We start from the raw sequence: 7,576 nt of genomic DNA, 5'->3' as shown, positions 1-7,576 counted from the left end.
GTTTGTTCTTGTCTTTTTATGTTTATTTGTTTATTAATTTTATTTCAATTTCAGACAATTTTCATTTCAGTCAATTTTTTATATTTTATTTTATTTTAATTAATGTAAATGTAACTTATATTTTTAGTTTTCATTTTAGTTAACAATAACAACACTGGTTCTTGACATCTTGTGGGAAAAGACACATATGAAACAGTATTTTATTGTATTAAATGAAAAAAGATGTTGCAAAGTTCTACTGGTTAGTGGGGGGAAAATAGAAATTGAAATGAAATGGAAAATAAAAAAATGGTTCCAGTTTTAGTAATTCTGTTGTGTGTTTTTGTCATTTTTTATTATTTTACATTTTTTTGTTAGTGTTTTACCTTAGTTCTTTGTACTTTCTATTCATTTTATTTCAGTTTTAGTAATTTTATTAAAAAAAGAAATAAAAAAAAATGTGCACTGCTTTTCTTATATTAATAAGTGCATTAAAGCTGATTTATAATTTATAAAAAAAACATTTATTCTTATTTTGTGGGGAAAAAAACTCCGATGGAAAGTTTTATTGATTTTTTTTACTCTGCATCATAAAATTAAGCAATATTAAGCATTTTTTGCAAATCAGCAGCTATTTGTTTTGGAGATAAAGGCAATGATAGATAGATAGATAGACGATCGATAGATAGATGGATAGATGGATAGACGATAGATAGATAGATAGATAGATAGATAGATGATGGATAGATAGATAGATGGATGGATAGATAGACTCACATGCACTTGATACACTGACCTTGCAGGAAGCAGGAGGAGCTACGTGGCGTGAATATTAAAGACATCAGACAAGGACTCATGAATAATTAATGAGCACACCAGCATCACCTGAGGGAGAGTTCATTACAGCTGAACACACACACAAACAGCAGCGTGTGTATTATCATGTACATCAATCACACGACTGACTTCATGTAATATTGTGATGGTGTGTGTATATGTGATTATGGGAATCTGTTTGTTTAGAGTTAGTGCTTCTGAAAATCCAGCCTGCTGTAAACACTAAAGCAGTGAATGTGAGCAGGTGTGTTCAGTGTTTGTCATCTGCTGATGTGTGTATACAGAAGTTTGGGAGCGAGACTTTTAGATGATCTTTCTATGCACGTGAGAATCTCCAAAACATGTCTGGCTAACATTTATTGCCTTCTGATGTGGGGCTGAAATAAGAATATATATTTTGCATAAGGAAAATGAATTCTGTTTCAGAAACATTAAGATTTGTGACAATATTTTCATTTCACATTTTCACCTCAAAATTCTCATTACTAAGTGCAGATCGTTTTGCTGTTAAATAATAATAATAATTTATTGCATAGCAGTAGTGGTGAAATTTTATGTTGTAATTAAAACAATAATCATTTGATTTTCTTGTTTTTATATGATAACAGCAATGTTTTTTATGTTATACATTTAAAATGATAATGATTATAATTATTTGTATTATAAATTGTCAGTAGTAGTATTAATAAAATAAAATTAATAATAAATTAATTAAATGAATAGGCCTACTTCATGATAGTATTTGCAGTATTTTCTTTAAAAGGGTATTTTTCTGATTTCAAAATATTTTATTACAGTATTTTACTATAATATAGTAGAACATTAACTGTATTACATGTATTATTATGTATTACTGTATTGTTATGAATGTAAGAATAATGAGAATTCTAAAAAAAAAAAAAGAACTCGTATGATAGCCTTCATATTTTTGATGCAGAATATATATGTGACCCTGGACCACAAAAGCAGTCATAAGTCGCTGAGGTATATTTGTAGCAATACCCAAAAATACATTGTATGGGTCAAAATTATCAATTTTTCTTTTATGCCAAAAATCATTAGGATGTTAAGTAAAGATCATGTTCCATGAAGATATTTTGTAAATTTCCTACTGTAAATATATTAAAACTTAATTTTTGATTAGTAATATGCATTGCTAAGAACTTCATTTTGACAGCTTTAAAGGCGATTATTTATTCATCTTTCAGATGATGTATAAATCTCAATTAAAAAAAATGGCCCTCATGACTGGTTTTCTGGTCCAGGGTCACGTATATATAGTTTGTTTTGATTTTGTGGTGAAATGTGACCTGGACATGTTTTGGTGAGGTTCATTGCTCTCATTTGTCCAGTCAGAGTCTGAGACGAGAGCTGGAAATGAGCCTCAGCGTCCACAAAACACCTGTCACGCGTGTCCGATCCGTCCGCCGCTGCTGATCTGAGTTAGTTTGACTGTAATTAGTCCTGCGGAGCGAGGCTCATGATGAATGTGTTTCTTCAGCTGGGCTGATGATGATTTGAGCTGCTCCCTCAGGCACTGCACTGAACCAAATCTCCCCGTAAACCAATGAAGGGGCAAGGTTGAGTGAACTTGAGAGGGAGAATTTAGGTGAAGGAGCGTCAAGAGCTTTACAATATTGAAGCAATTCTGAGTTCAGACCTCCTCCACTGAAAGTCTTGCTGTAGCAAAAACAGCATTTTAAGGGTCTGAAATGATCCTTTAGAAATGTTTTTGAACTCAATTTTTTTTTTTTATTGTTTTTTGTTCCAAGAAACCTTGATTAATATTTTAAGTGGGCCTTAAGAGTCAAATATGGTGCCTAAAATGACTATAAAGCAGGTTTGTAGACACACAAACTTGACAAAAAATGAAGGTCATGGAGGTCCGTGTGTTGAAACTTACCCCGAGATGGACTGTAATGGACCTCATGTGCGCTCCTCTAACAGATAATTCAATCTTATCCGTCAGCGCTATTATGACACCCACCTGCTCCAGTGAGTTGAATTTCCACAGCAGCAGCTGTTTATAGAGATCTGTGAAATCTGTAAATGTGAGCCGTCTATTCCTGAACAACAGATCTCAGCACAACACACACCTGCAGAAACGCACAGACTCTAATAAACAGGAGGTCGAGCATGTTTGTGGGTCGTGTTCTGCTAATTCCTGAACACAGATCTTGTTGAAGTGACCTTGAAAAACAACATAATCTGCAATGTGACGTGTTTCTGAGTGGAAATGAATTTTAATTTTAGATGCAGATTGGTTGCTATTAGGATTATTAAGTAAATAAAGGACTGTTTATTTATTTAATAATTATTTTTAATTAATCGTTTATTTTGTAATTATTATTTGTACTTATTCAATAATATACAATACAGCTTAATAGTATTTAAAATAAAGGCCTATTCATTCACTACACTACTGTTCAAAAGTTTGGGGTCAGTAAGATTTTTTTTTAAATAAAAACTAATATTTTATTCATCATTGATGCATTAAATTGATTAAAAGTGACAGTAAAGATATTTATGTTGTTACAAAAAATTCCTATTTCAAATGAATGCTGTTCTTTTGAACTTTCTATTCATCAAAGAATCCTGAAAAATAAAATGTATCACAGTGTCCACAAAAATATGATGCAGCACAACTGTTTTCAACATTGATAATAATCAGCATATTAGAATGATTTCTGAAGATCATGTGACACTGAAGACTGGAGTAATGATGCTGAAAATACAGCTTTGATCACAGAAATAAATTACATTTTAGCAGATATTCATATAGAAAACAGTTATTTGAAAGTGTAATAATATTTTACAATATTACTGTTTTTACTGTATATTTGTAATAAATACAGCCTTTTGGAGCAGAAGATAATCTAAAATCTTAAAAAAAAAAAAAACATTACTTTAAGAAAATAGAAAGACGCAGCGTCTGAGTCTCTGCCGATCTGAAGCGTGAAGTCCTGTGAGGAGATGCAGCAGGTGCGGGAAATGATTTGAGGAGGAAATAGCGATTGTTACTTCAGCACTCAAATCACTTCTGTCATCACACACACTGATCTCCATGTCCAATCACTGCTCTGTGTGTGTGTGTGTGTGTGTGTGTGTGTGTGTGTTTGCAGAACACTCAGACAGAAACAAACCCGATCAGCGCCACTCCAGGTAAGTGCAAAAGTTTTGTTTTTGATCAGTATAATGAGTGGATCAAGAAATTATTATTTTTTACATATATAAAAGTAATTTTTAGAAGCTTTTAGATTTTTTAAAACTATTTGGCACATGTCCACACACTTAACTCCTTATTACAGCGCTGAAAAATAAGCAGAAATAGATCATACATTTAAAAGCATTTATGCCTATTTTTTAAAAGTTTAAAAATATATATTTTTTGACAATTCATCACATTTCCATCCTCTTAATTTCTCATTACAGCGTTTATGCCTATTTTTGGCAGTGTTTATTTATTTAGAAAACTTAGAACATTTCCACCCACTTCACATTACAGCACTGAAAAATAAACAGAAATAAATCCTAAAAAAAATATAAAGCCTATTTTTTAGAGTTTGGAATTCTGTAGAATTTTTAGAAAGTTTTTTGATTATTTTTTTTTGCAATTTAGCGCATTTCCACCTTAACTTCTAGTTACAGCACTGAAAAATAAACAGAAATGTTATAATTTTTTTATTATTTTGAATTTTATTTTATTTTTATATTTTCTGATTGCAAGTTAATTTTAGTTTTAGTATTTTTGTTGAGTGTTTTTGGGATTTTTATAGTTTTATTTAGTTTTGGTTATTTTAGTACATCAAGTTAAACTTAATAAATATGTGAAATGCTGCCTTCTTGTAAGCTAGCTGAAATAAAATAAGTTAAAGTTTTTTTATATTTAATTTTACTTCAGTTTAATTTTATTCTCTAGACTATAAGAACAAGTCAAAAACCTGTTTATCTGTGTTCAGAGCTTCATCTGCTGGTGGCGAAGCTTTCGATTCATGCGATAAGAAGAGTGAATGCAGCACTAATGCAGTAGTTCCTCCAGCTCAGTACTAGAAATACCTGTTACACTACAGCAGGAAAAAATGATTAACGCTTTTCCTCCTGAGCGTAATATAAATGTCACGTCAAACTGAGCTCATGCGCGTTTACAGGAATAACCAGCCACATTTTGGCTCTGTTTAATAACATAGTTAATTAGTGGCACATTTCTTGGCTCCTCTGCATGTATTTGTTCATTGGTGAGTGTGTGTGTGTGTGTGTGTGTGTGTGAGTGTGTGAGTGTGTGTGTGAGTGCAGGGATGGGTGGAGAGGGCAGCGAGGGGCAGACTGCTGTCGGAGCTCTTCCACCGAGACACTGTCCTGAACGCACTGAGACAGGAGACCGCCAGGTGATGAACTGAACACACCTTTCTGAAGTGAACTTGAGGATACTTATGACTTGAGGAGAGTTATTATAGTTAACTAAAACTAAAACCACAAAAAAAAAATAACTTTAACAGAAATAAAATAAAACCTATCAAATTAGATTTTTTTTTCTCATTGCATTTAGTTTAACTTGATGTACTATAATAACTAAAGCTAAAATGAAAATAAAAATGGGAAAAGTAATAAAAGTAATACTAATTAAAAAAAAAAGCTCAATTGCAAAAATCAAAAGGAAAACATAAAATTGAAAAATAAAAATTATATAATAACATCTCAGTGATACTATACAATAACTCTGCCTACTAAATTTAAAGGAATAGTTAATCCAAAATTAACATTTGCTGTAAATGTATTCACCCTCAGGCCATCCAAGATGTAGATGAGTTTGTTTCTTCATCAGATTTGGAGAAATGTAGTATTGCATCACTTGCTCAGCAATGGATGCTCTGCAGTGAATGGGTGATTTCTATGTGAGAGACAACAGGAGACAGACTTTTTCCACATACACCTGCTAAAATAAACCTGAAGTAATTTACCTAACAAACACCTGCTGAACTAAACTTGGGGGCATGCAAGTTACCTCAAGTCACGTACAGTTGTAAACTCAACACGAGGTAATTTATTTCACATACACCTACTAAACTGAACTTGCCGTGTCTCATGTAACAAATACCTGCTAAACTATCACCTGCACACCTGTTAAACTAAACTCATAAACATTTACTGAACTAAATGTGAGGTGACTTGAGGTAAATGTGAGGTGTGCTACTCTAAAATCAGCTCATTTACATAAAGAAGTTTTAAAGCTACAGTAACAAAAACAGCCTTAATTCCCCTTTTGGAAGGATCTAAATTCCATGTCTACCGATTTCATTTTTCTGGATTGTGTTTTAATGGTTTGATAACATTTTAGTCATTAAACAGAATGTCTAATCACATGAATTCTAACCCTAACCATTTTCATAAAATCAATGTTGTAGTTGTTATAGTAATATTACTACTATTATTATTATTTTGAGTACATTTTTGTGGTTTAATAATTACTGATGGTAGTCTGTGTCGCTATTTGAATTGAATTCATTTTGCAGCCCAACTTTTGATTTATTCATTAAAAATTGTCTAAATGCTATTAAGTAAATTCCATTTTTATATCTGGATTCTGCAATTCCATCCTCGTATTGTGCATTGCAGAAATTGTATTGTACTAACAGAGGGTGAAAATGAAATCAAATGACCGCTAACATAAGTAAACCTCAGGGGAAAATATAAACCGCTCTGTTTTAATGTCTTCTTTCTGTCTTTCTGTTAGGCTGATGAGCTGCTCTATGGACAGTCTGAAGTTTGTGGCGTCATGGAGGGGTCAGATCACTGACGCTAAACTACAAGTGAAGGTGCAAAAGCTCATGTTTAACAGGATTAAACGTGAGTGACAAATGTGCAGCTGCCGTGTGCCGGAGATCATGACACATGGATCCAGAGCGGAGCAGCGCTCTTCCTCAAACAGCAGTAACACACACGCACACACACACACACACACACACACACACACACACAGGGAGTTTAAAGTAATAGCACTGCTCAATTAGGTGCCAAATGGCTTTCCAGGGATCCGTATTTTACCTTTAATGTCGCATACAGCTGGAGGAGCAGCAAAGAAGCAAGATTTCCTGCCAGAAAGAGACTTAAGCTTTATATTACATTTAAGTTATTACTCCTACAATTCAACAGGAGCTGAACTAAACTTGGGGGCATGCAAGTTACCTCAAGTCACGTACAGTTGTAAACTCAACACGAGGTAATTTATTTCACATACACCTACTAAACTGAACTTGCCGTGTCTCATGTAACAAATACCTGCTAAACTATCACCTGCACACCTGTTAAACTAAACTCATAAACATTTACTGAACTAAATGTGAGGTGACTTGAGGTAAATGTGAGGTGTGCTACTCTAAAATCAGCTCATTTACATAAAGAAGTTTTAAAGCTACAGTAACAAAAACAGCCTTAATTCCCCTTTTGGAAGGATCTAAATTCCATGTCTACCGATTTCATTTTTCTGGATTGTGTTTTAATGGTTTGATAACATTTTAGTCATTAAACAGAATGTCTAATCACATGAATTCTAACCCTAACCATTTTCATAAAATCAATGTTGTAGTTGTTATAGTAATATTACTACTATTATTATTATTTTGAGTACATTTTTGTGGTTTAATAATTACTGATGGTAGTCTGTGTCGCTATTTGAATTGAATTCATTTTGCAGCCCAACTTTTGATTTATTCATTAAAAATTGTCTAAATGCTATTAAGTAAATTCCATTTTTATATCTGGA

The sequence above is a fragment of the Sinocyclocheilus anshuiensis genome, unplaced genomic scaffold (assembly GCF_001515605.1).
Source record: "Sinocyclocheilus anshuiensis isolate Anshui unplaced genomic scaffold, SAMN03320099.WGS_v1.1 scaffold48, whole genome shotgun sequence".
Lineage (NCBI taxonomy): Eukaryota > Metazoa > Chordata > Actinopteri > Cypriniformes > Cyprinidae > Sinocyclocheilus > Sinocyclocheilus anshuiensis.
This window is presented reverse-complemented; position numbering follows the sequence as displayed.